We start from the raw sequence: 12,002 nt of genomic DNA, 5'->3' as shown, positions 1-12,002 counted from the left end.
TGACTGCTTGAAGGCAATCTAAATTCTTCCCAAAAACCTGAGAAGTTTACTAATTTAGAAAGATAGAGAGCTCTTTTATACAATATTTGAATCTCAAATTTCCAGATCTTTGCTTTCTTTCCCAAATTAAATCCCAGACATCACCTTCAAATCAGTTTCTGAGCTTCTTATTTTCATTTGTCTTCAGTTCAGTTTCCTTCATTCATTGTATATCACAGTTTAGTCTGAGAATTGGACGTCATAATTATAGAACTACTTTTGTTTTCACAAAATTTAAAGAGAACTGACACATGTCAGTTTAATCTCAGGATGTTTTGTATTATCAGAACTTTTTTCACATTTTCAGTGCTTACCACACTATCTCTTGATACAAATTTATGTACAACCATATGTTCAACAGTGAATTATAATATTAGAGAATAGAGGGAAGCCAGAAGAACATGTGACTACAGACAACCATCTATCTAGTAAACTCCACTTTCATTGGCAATTAAGATCTCACACCTAACCCTAAATAAACACAAACACACCATAAATAATAACAGTTTGAAATAATAAACACATCCCAACTAAAACTATATAACATTTTTGCACCAATTAAATATATTTCCAAGAGTATATGACACTAATGCACTCAACCTCTTCTTGTCCCTTATCCCAATATACTGATATCCCAGTATCAGTAGTGATGACAGCAGTAATAATCAGTAGTAATTAACAGCCATGACTCCAGTGCATCACAGCTACCCCTCTTTAGAGCTGACAGGGTGCAGGTTTATTCCCCATTCTGAAGCATTCATATTATTGATATTCCACTTTTTACTGTCACACATGGTTTCAATTAATTCATCTGCAACTGTTGCTTCTTTGACATCACATCTACCTTGCTCCACAGCTCATTCCATCATTGCATTGCTGAAATATTTATTCAGAAAGTTGTGCAGGTGGAGGGCTGGCAAAAAGAGAAGAGCAGGACCTTTTAGCTTCACCATCAAAAAAGAAGATAGAACATAACTGGAATTGCCTAGGTGAAACACAGTGTGGATGTCACCACTTGCCCCTACATTCTACATACTAATTCAACAAGGTAAAGCTGAGCTGCAGCACAGTTAAAAGCTAAAAGCAATATTGAGAACATCATAGTCTAAGAGAGGCTTTTGTAAAAACTACATTTTTATTTTTAAAAAATTAATATTTTCATAATTTTGCATGCAAATGTAGCTTCTTTATTTTTACCTAAGAAAAATGAATGTATAGACCAGGAGTTTGAATGGGATTAGAAAAAAACTAGGCAGATAAACTGTCAGTCACCAAATTACTCTATGTGACAAAGACTGTTGCAGAAGACCTTATAACAAAAATGTAAACTCTTAAGAAATACAAGGAGTTACATTCACAAAAAATATGACTCATAATAATTTTTAAAACCCACACTTGATTATTTTTTTTCCTGAATAAAAGAAATACACCTTATTTTTCTTGAAGTATGGACCATAAGAGATCAGTTTTTTTAAAAAGAAAAAGCAATAAAAAAGACTCAAAAAACACCATAGACACTCCTGTGCTTGAATACAATAGCAGCTAGAAGATTTTTCCCAATGTCAAAGGTATGCCTCATTGCTAGAGCATCAACCCATGTGTTTGATTTGCTGTACAAAATGCAGAAGACTAAAGGGTAATCTTCTGTGTACAGATAATGAAGAGAGCACATAAAATCAACAAGATGAAAACACACAATTAAAATCACTGAAATACACAGTGGAGTTGAATTAGTGAAGTGGGACACAGTATTGTCATCCCGTGGACATCTCTGTTTTTCCTCAGACACAGAGATACTGACCATCTTCTCAGTTTTAAAGCCTGACATAAATAAATTGCCAGGAAAAAACCCTCACTGGTGGACATGGGTCAGCAAGCACTGGGCTGTTTGACATGACCAACAAAGAGCCATGAATCCCATGAAAGCTGATAAATCTGAAGGGGTGCAGGAATTTAGGTCAGAGTAAGAATCTACTTTCAGTTCTGCACTGCAAGTGAACTGTTTACTACCCCTGTATCTCTCCAGTGATACTACCTTCACATTTCAAGTTTTCATCAGGTGTATTACTTCACTTACTTGTTCTTAGCTGTTTAAAGGCCTCCAACAAGGATGTTTTACAAGGACTGTCTATACCAGCAATTGCAATTCCTGAAATGAAGAAAGGTAGAGAGCTTATTTTCCTGTACTAGCTTGAAGTCAAGAGAGCATTTAGGGTTTGCTTTTTTTATCCCTTACAATTTCCTGTTTGAGGATCATAGAAGCTATTCACTTTATGTAATTGTTTCCTTAAATTGCTGTTTTCAATTTGCATAATGTATCATTTAAGTAAAGGTAAAGAAGCATTTCATCTTGATAATTTCTGCCACAGCTGAGATTGCAAAATTGCTTCTTGTTAGAAGGAAATTTTTAAAAAGTGCAATCACTGCAATTTTCCAGATGGCATCTAACATATTTTTCAGTCTGCTGCACTAGTGTGTTATAGATATGCTTGCTATTCAGTTCAAGCTAGGAAACATTTTCTCCAGCTGAGGTAGGTCTTTTGGGTCCATTTTTTTTGTATTATATCACATTCCTTGGTAATTTCCTTATGTATTAGTTCAATAGTTCTAAACATTTTCTTGTATATAAAAAATTTTCTACAAGTTTGAGTTGTCAAGACACTGTATTTCTCCACTGCTAATTTCTTTGCTATTAAATCTGATTAATTCTTCTCTATAGCCTTCTAAGAATGCCATAATTTAGCCAAAATGCCATTCTACATTTATCAGTAACTTCTCCTAACTTCAATTCTCTTCTATTATTAAGAGCAAGTATTGATACATGCAGTGCCCTATACCTCAGACATACCCATAGGTTGAAATCCTCAAAACATAAAACTTCTCCCAAGTTTCACGCCTGATACTTCTCTGAAATTAGTCTTTAAATATAGTGTTGCTGGAAGTATCAATATCATTAAATTGAACAGCTCTGTGCAGGTCAAAATCTGGCAGTTGATCTATAAATATGTATTGTTTGTACTTGTTTAGTGCCACATTCACCTGAGCTTTTGACTCAGCCAAATATATGAATCTTGTGCTTCTTTAAAGCCACTGCTTACATGTCTAAATTTTGGTTCCTTGTGGCAATACCAGCACACAAGACATTCAAGTATTTTTTTTTTTTTTTTTTAAATACAGTAATTTCACGAATACAAGCCGCAGCAATTTGACAAAAATTTGGAAGTGCGGTTAATAGTCGGGGGCGGCTAATATGTGAATAATTTTCTGACATTTACAACCCCAGACGTGCCAGCCAGAGTGCCGAGCCAAGCACCTGCCAGTAAAAGCCAGCATTTTGCAATTGTTACAGTGTTACCGTGTTGCCCTGGCTCCCTGCAGGCAGCACGGGGGGCGGGGAGAGAGGCGGGAGAGCTCTCTTCTTCCCTCCTCTACCGCAGCCCAGGGGAAGGGGGGGGGGGGGGGGGGTGCGCCGCCATTGCCGAGGCCCGGGGAGCCGACGGGGGCCCTGTGCCGCCATGGCTGCGGCCCGGGGAGGAGGAGGGGGTGCGCCGCCGTTGCCGTGGCTCCGGGAGCGGACGGGAGCCCCACGCAGCCATTGCCGCGGCCCGGGGAGCCGACGGGAGCCCCGCGCAGCCATTGCCGTGGCTCGGGGAGGAGGCGGGGTGCTTTGTCCGTGCCCACCGCCGGCGCCACAGGCGCGGGAAAGCTCCGTCCCCGCCCGCCGCCGCTGCCGTAGGAACGGGGGAAGCTCTGTCCCTGCCTGCCATCGCGGGGCAGCGCCGACCCGGGGTGACCGAGCCCAGTGGCAGCGGTGGCCGGCCCCGAGCGGCAGCACCGGGCTGGGCCACCTGGCCCCGTCAGCGGCCCCTAGCGGGCCGAGTCTGCACAGCCTTAGCTCAGCCAGTAAACCCTGCCCTCCCGCGGTTCTGTTACTAATTGCACGTGGGTCCTCGCTGCGAACGACAGAGCGGCTTGTATTCGGGTGCGGCTTATCTATGGACAAAAACCGAAATGTTTACCAACACCCAGAGATGCGGCTTATACTCAGTGCGGCTTGTATTCGTGAATTTACTGTAATTCCTTTACAGGTGATAAAGAACATATAGATCATGGTGGCTTAAACAATCCTATTGCTTAAGATTGCAAATCAGACCCAGTGCCTACCAGAGAGAAAAAAAACCCTGAGTTACCCTCAAGCTCTTCACCTGGGTCAGGAGTCATTTTTATATACCCGAACTCTCCCATTCTCCCTTTGCACTTCAAGGCAAGCAGGGTACATATCCTTATTGCATCTGCAGTACAGGGTCATAGACCTGTGGTGTCAGCAAAGTAAAACAAGGTTTGTCCTTGATTCAATCATCTTCCTTTTCTTACATTCAGAATGCTGTATTTCTCTATCTCTCTATCACTTGCAAGTCTGCAAGCTGATGCAACCCCTCACTTGAAATTCTTTCATTACATCAAGAGTATTAAAAATGGGGCATACATATCCCTACTTGGTTGCTATATCAATCTTTTTCCATAAGAACTGGACAAAATTTCCAAGATTTTAATTGAAAATTTGAAAATCTTTGTTTTGTTAACTTGAAAACTTAGGTGATTTAAGGATTTATTTTTCAATCACTCTTATTTTCACGCTTACTTTTAACAAAAATCTAAGATAATGTCATCTTTTATGACATCTCTCTTGGTCAAAGGTCTATGACACTTTTCAGCCTCAAAGAACTCCAGTGCTTCCTTTATGTTTAATGGCTATGAAATGGACTCAAGCAATCTGCAAGATCTACAAGAAGGCAGCAAAACCAGCCACCAGCATGCAGTCAGGACTGTTTACTGACAGACTACAAAGAGTGCAGAGTTTATCTGGATTATGTGCACATCAGCCATGTGGTTAATGATTCATGAAGCTATCACCATGTCTTAGTCCGGGTAGAATATCTCTGGGATGTCTCAGGTGAATTGTTTGTGTAGCACTGCTTGAATGTGGTCAGAGGCTGTGAAGTTCACATGTGACAGCACCAGCAAGATCGTCTGAGATGTCTGAAATATTAATTAGCTTTATCTCAAACTAAAGGACTGTGTTAGGTTTATCTCCTAGGTAATCAAAAGCATTTGTAAAGGACCAAATTGTAATAATACATGCAATTTCATTTTGAAATCAGGGATTAATGGCACACAATGCCAGTAATGGTAGTTAAATTTGACCTACAGCAAGGATTATTATAACCTTGTGGGGTATTCCTCTGCAACTGCTTTTAAAATTTTACTTCCAACAAAAAAGATTGCTGCACACCTCCAGGGTCCTTTAGAGAATGCAAGGACTCTTCTGTACCCCTCTGCAGCCTGGCGCACCTATGCTGCCAGGCTAAACCTTCCCAGGACTGTGCCTGTTGCTTAGGCCAGTTGGCACTGAACAGAATGATGTAATTTACTCCTGTTGCCCTCCAGTGAGGGAATCTATGTATTCAGAAAAAAACTCCCATCAGGAACTCCCACTTGTGTCCAGAAACCACTTGTGTCCAAAACCATCCCAAATACCAGCTAGGTGCTTAATTTCCAGCATGGATATAGTCAAGAAGAAACAAAATCAAAAATTAAATAAAATTATGTCTTTCACAGTATCATCAAGGTTGGAACAGGCCTTCAAGATATTCTAGTCCAACTCTTAACCCAGCACCACCATAATCACCACTAAACCACAATCCAAGTGTCACATTCAGCTGCCTCTTTAGCAGCTCCAGTTATAGTGACTCCACCACCTACCTGGGGAACTTACTTCAATATCCAACCACTTTCAATTAAAAATGTTTCAATATCTAATCCGAACCTCTCCCAGAGCAATTTAACATCATTTCCTCTTATATTTTCATTTGAGATGTGGCAAAGACCAATCCCCACCTCACTACAGCCTCCTGCCAGGCTCCCTCAGCCACTCCTCACAGGACTTGTGCTCCAGGCCCTTCACCAGCTCCATTGCCCATTTCTGGACTTGCTCCAGCCCCTCAATGTCTTTATTGCAGTAAGAGGCCCGGAACTGGACACAGCACTTGAGGTGCAGCCTCCCCAGTGCCAGGAACAGGGGGACAATCCCTGCCCTGGTCCTGCTGGTCACACTAAAGCTGATATAGGTCAGGATGCCACTGGCCTTCTTGGCCACCTGGGCACACACTGGTTCATGTTCAGCTGTTGCTGAGCAGCGCCTCCAGGTCCTTTTCTGCTGGGCAACTTTCCAGCCACTCTGCCCCCAGCCTGTAGCACCGCCTGGGGTTGGTGTGACCCAAGGGCAGGACCTGGCACTGGGCTTTGTTGAACCTCATACAACTGACTTTGGCCCATCAATCCAGCCTGTCCAAATCCGTCTGCAGAGCCTTCCTGCCTTACAGCAGATCAACACTCTCACCCAATTCAGTGCTGTTTATGAACTTACTGAGAATGCTCTCAATCCCCTCATCCAAATCATCACTAAAGATATTCTACAGAACTGGCCAAAACACAGATCCCTGAGGAGCACTGCTAGCAACCAGCTGCTGGCTGGATGTAACATCATTCACCACCATCTCTGGGCCCAGCAATCCAGCCAGTTCTTCAAATCCAGTCAGGAGTTTCACTGTCCAAGCTCAGGACTGCAGAGTATACCTACTGCACTGGGGGATGTCAGCAAAGGCTCCTAAATTATTATATGTGGGGTTATTTCTCTTCTATAGCAGGTATCTCAGAGGTTTATCTAGTTTCCTGAACAATTTATCAATAAAGTGATTTGTGACAAAATTAACATAAACAAATTGTTTTGCATTTATTCATAACTCAGAAAACTCTTCATAAATGTTATTTACTTCACAGACAATTTCAGACTGATTAACTAGAGCATCCTTCTTCAGGAGAGCACTTGAGCATGTCCTCAAGTTCCACTGAATTCAATTATTAGGTTAGTTGAAGGAATCAGTTACAAAGAGAAATCGGCATGGAACACTGGACAAAGAAAAGCAGGAACTAAGTAGCCAAGAAGGAGAGAAACAGAATATGGGACAAAGCCTAAACAAAAACAAAACAAAACCAAACAAAGAAAAGGGTGAAAAACCCAAGACTTGAGATTAAATCTGGTGGTCTTGTGCCACTGTACTTCAGCTGTTGTTGGAATCTGTACCTCGTTCTCCAGTAGTTTCAGCACATACAGAGTAAAAAATGTCTTCTGTACTCCTCTTGTGAATTTCCTCATGACTCTTGCAAAATATTTTATACCACTTTCCCTACAAAACTCTTTAAATACACATTAGCACAAAGGTATTTGTAACCTGAGTAGGGTACAGTAATTTCACGTCTATAAGGCACACCGGATGATGAGGTGCACTTCCAGGTGTCGGCAAATTTCTGAACTTTTGCCCATATATAAGGCGCACCAGACTATAAGGCGCACTTTTTTTTTGCAGTGAGGATCCCGCCGTCTCCCCTCGCATGGGAGTTGGCCAAGGCCCCGCCTCCACCTGGCACCGCGGCCCCGCGGGCCCTCCTCCACCCGGCTGCCGTAGCCCTGTGGGCCTGCGAGCCTGCCTCCACCTGGCAGCCGTGGCCCCGCAGCCCCGCCTCCAACCCCGTCACGGTCCTGCCGGCTCCCCCGCGGCTCGCAGCTCGCACTTCCGGGTTGGCAAATTTCCGAAATTTGTCCATATATAAGGCGCACCGGACTATAAGGCGCACTTCCGGGTTTGGGCCAAAATTTTAGTCAAAAGAGTGCGTCTTATAGTCTTGAAATTACTATACTTGCGATTTCATCCAAATTTAAAGACATTAATATAATATACATTAACTAAATAGTGAAAAAACCCTAAATAATGGTTACAGGCAAATGCAACAGCAATGTATTTGCAAGGACATAATGAATCCTCATGGGAAAAAATCCATGACTATGAATTAAGCATATTAGTAAGTAATGATTTGGTTGATTTGCACCATTTAGCACACCCTGCTACTATGATAACAGAAATCAGAGATGTTCACACTATGTAATTTACTCAATGAATTTGACTTTCATGTGAATAAAGAAAAAATATATCAAGCTGCATGACACAAAAAAAATGTTCAGGCTCATTCCCTCTGCTCTAACTTTAGGCACCTGTAACCGGCCACTGACACAGGTCATTTCCTCCCATCTCACTGAGCAACCAGACCAGAGCATGTGCAGTGATAGAGGCTAGATAAATAAGCAAAGTTCTAATGTGAAGTTCAGTATATGTTCCTACATGACCAAATCTAAACATTTTACAAGACTTGCATGGAATACTTGTTCAAGAAAAAGACATGAAAACAGTGACCCCTTAGAGAACAAATTTTAATGTTGTTCAAATTATGCCAATATTATCTGAGAGTAGTGTTGTCTTTTCCTCTCATCCATTGCCCAGCTTTACTTCCCTGTTACCTGCCTTTCTTTCCACCTCCCCATTCCTAGAAAAAAAAAAGCAGGAAGAAAGGCCTTTGCCATGGTATCACTGTGACATAGCATCTGCTTGGGTTTAAGTTTAAACTTTAGTATAGGTGTGGATGTTGGATTTCAGTGGGAGGAACCAGCACCTAAAATGCTGTGCTGGTTTTAGCCCAGGGTTTGCAATCCAGAGGTTCAAAGGAGAGGTTGTTGATTTTTCTCCTCTGGAAGGTTGTTGGTTTTCCTCCTCTGGAATCCCTGACTCCTTATCATATCTCCTTATCTGAGAATTAGGGTGTCTCAGAAAGGGATTTCAAAGATAAGGATGCTAAAGAGGAACTGTCTGGACGTGGCTCAAAGGAAAACTGAGAAGAGGTATATCCTGACCTTTCCTCAACCACTTCTTTGGGCTTCACGCAGGTTTACAGAGAGATATGTTTCTTCCAGGCTAAAAACTCTGGGTGGGTTGCTGCTAACAGCACTTTTTTTTCCCCAGCAAACTCTGCAGGTCTCATGTTTCTAGCACACCTTCTGAATTTTTCCCTCTGATGAGAGCATATTTCTTCCTTACTGGTAGCATTAATATGCACTTGTTTTGCATTCCAACAGAGAAAGCACTCAATGCCTAAGCACTTAAAAGGCATATCCAGCACATGAACAGAAATTTTCATATGCAGGTTTTGATATACCTACTTACCCAGCTTTGCCCACAGACACCTCAGATAGAGAACTAAGCAATCCATTAGAGATAAGCTCTTTCCAGACCTTTCTCAGCATGTGGACACATGTATTTTTAACAGATTTCAGAATATCCTAAACCAACTTCCCTCCCCATCTCCATTTGTAATATCAAACTCATGGCCATTTATTTTCATTTGATTCTGTTCATATCCCAGAGAAGACTAATTGCTATTTTAGAATGCAGCTTATTGACAACATATGGAAATAAGGGCAAGATAAAACATGCATTATGTAAGAACTGATTGAAAACGACCAGACAGATGCTGTGATATGTGAGTGGTCACAAGTTTGATAACTAAATATATTCAGAAACAACAATATTGACATCTTAACTGATCTAGGTGAATGTGAAAATTATCAAAGTCCAAGATGTCTTTAGAATCCCTGGCTGTTAATATGACAGGAAAAGAGGCTTCCAGTTAGAAAAATTAAGCAGACTTAACGATTACCCTACTTGTGTTGTTACATTCATAAACAGGTACAATATTTTCTTAAATGTGGGAATAGAATTTATCACATTTGCTCTCCAAAGGTGGTATTTCTTGTAATCTTATATGACAAATTTAAAACATAGTAAAAGGGGGGTCTTAAAATAATGCCAGCTGTGCCAGTCCTCAGACACAGATTGGAGACACATGGACAGAATGGAAACACATCTCAAATACCTCTTTCCCTGTGATGGCCAGGGAATCTGGTGGGAGTCTGTTTTTGCACTCCTAAGGCATCTCAGCTTCTTGACCTTCAGCTGTCAACGTACAAAGCAGAGCTTACACACACTGTCTCCAAAGCATTGCGGTGCTTTATAGCTCACAATGAATCACGTAGCACAGATGCAATGCTGTTTAGAGGAGCTGGAAATTTAGAAAAAATACAAGCACAACTTCCAGCCTGAACTGACAGATGTAATTCATTTCCATAAAAGCAAAGACTGTTATTAAGGAGGATAAATAGAGGAATCAAAGTCAAATGGTTGGTAAAAAATGAGGCTAGTGTACTGCAGTAGCAAAAATAATTCAGATGGGCCCAGACTTGTACAAATAATCAGGCCTGTTTAACTTCCAACTGGACACATCTGCCCTTACAAATTCTCTCTTTGTGCCCCATACCAACACCATTATAACATCTAATCATAAAGCTGGAGTGGAACTTGAAGGATGGTTGTGTCCCTGAGGAAAAATAGCCTTCCTACCGTTGGAATTGTGTCCATACAACCCACAGAGCATTTGTGCCTCTTCAGCTGAGTCCAGTTCCCTTCAAGGCCACATCTGTAGGCATTCTAACATATCTATTGAAACTCCAGGTACAATATTACCTGGTGCTAAGGCTTCCTGCATGTATAAGGGGTCCAGAAACACTGTGAAAAACATGTATGAAATTGTCTCCTGAACTAGCAATGGAATCATACATGTCTTTTATCTTCAGATCCTGGAGAGATTCCTGAAGTAAAATACCTTCCATTATGCTTCAAGGGAACCTACAGGTCTTCTTTGTTACAATGGCCCACTGCATGTGGTTACTTCATATTATACACACAGGTTTTTTAAGACTTTCAATGTCTTTAATGGGCAAGTGCTCTAATCATTAACCTTGTAAAGGAATGCATATAACATCACCTCCATCTGCAATCATTAAAAAAAAAAAAAAACAACAAAAAAACCACCAAAAAACCCCTCCCCCCCCCAAAAAAAACAAACACCAAAAAGCCCCCAGTTGATAAAACACCAGGAAGCCCCAAGCTGTTTGTGTCGTTTTGGCAGGTTCTCCCATGCTATGAATGACACTTCAGAGTAGCTTTTTGTTCAGCTTCTTGTCATCTGGAAAAGAAAATACTTCAATGCATTTTTAATGAATTTCCTGTAGTTTGAAATTAAATTTTCTCAGTCGAGAAAGTAATAATCTCCACAGAACAAACAGAAGAATTAATTTAAGAAAAATAGCCAAAATTCTAATAAATACAGAGAGTACATCTGGACTCATTGCCCATCCTAGAATGCCTTTGGCAATTTGCCCCAACAGCTTCCCACCTTCTAGGTCTCCAGCAAGTTTCCTCCCACACTATCCATCAGGATTGACAAATAATTCCTATGCAGAGGCTTTCATCAGCATTAAAGCAGTTCAGCAATACAGGTGAGTTCTCTATTCCTCTTCAAGACCCTCCAGCAAATCTGAACAACAAGCCTTTGATCTATAATTTCTCTAAAGTTTGCTGGCTTAATCACATCAACTCTTGCCTTCATCTTTCCTCCCCTAATAGCATCAGGGTATTACCTGTTCCTCACTGCACTCAGACTGGGACCACCCTTCACCCTGTATTTTGAATTTCTCTTCCAGGCTCACTCAGCTGTCCTGAAATCGATACAACTCCTGTCTCTCTGTGCCCTCCTGACATGACAATTGCCAGCATGAGCTATGAAACGTCACATGAGCTACATCCAGCCCTTCCCAGGTGCTTCTTCACTTATATCTGGAGCTGTCACCTAGCTGGTTTCCTAGAAAATGTTACTTTTATCATCTCAGACCACTGAACAGGCTGAGCAGATTTTACTTTGATGTACATACCAGGTCAGGGGCTGTTCAGTAGATGAACACTGACATTCAGTGTTTGAGACCAAGATTTTTATTCAAGTAACAGAATACTTAATTGTCTTCTCCAGGGCCATTCAAAAAGAGCATCCAAATACAAATTTGAGAATACAGATTTGAGACTGATCCCTGCAGAAAGGAAGGAGGGAAAAGGGAAGAAGGCAGTGGTAGGCAAAAAGCCAGAACCTGACTGCCAGAACTGAGTCCTCTTCAGCTGCATTGT

This window comes from Catharus ustulatus, chromosome 5 (assembly GCF_009819885.2).
Source record: "Catharus ustulatus isolate bCatUst1 chromosome 5, bCatUst1.pri.v2, whole genome shotgun sequence".
NCBI lineage: Eukaryota > Metazoa > Chordata > Aves > Passeriformes > Turdidae > Catharus > Catharus ustulatus.
The sequence above is the reverse complement of the archived record's forward strand: the minus strand, read 5'-3'. Positions refer to the sequence as shown.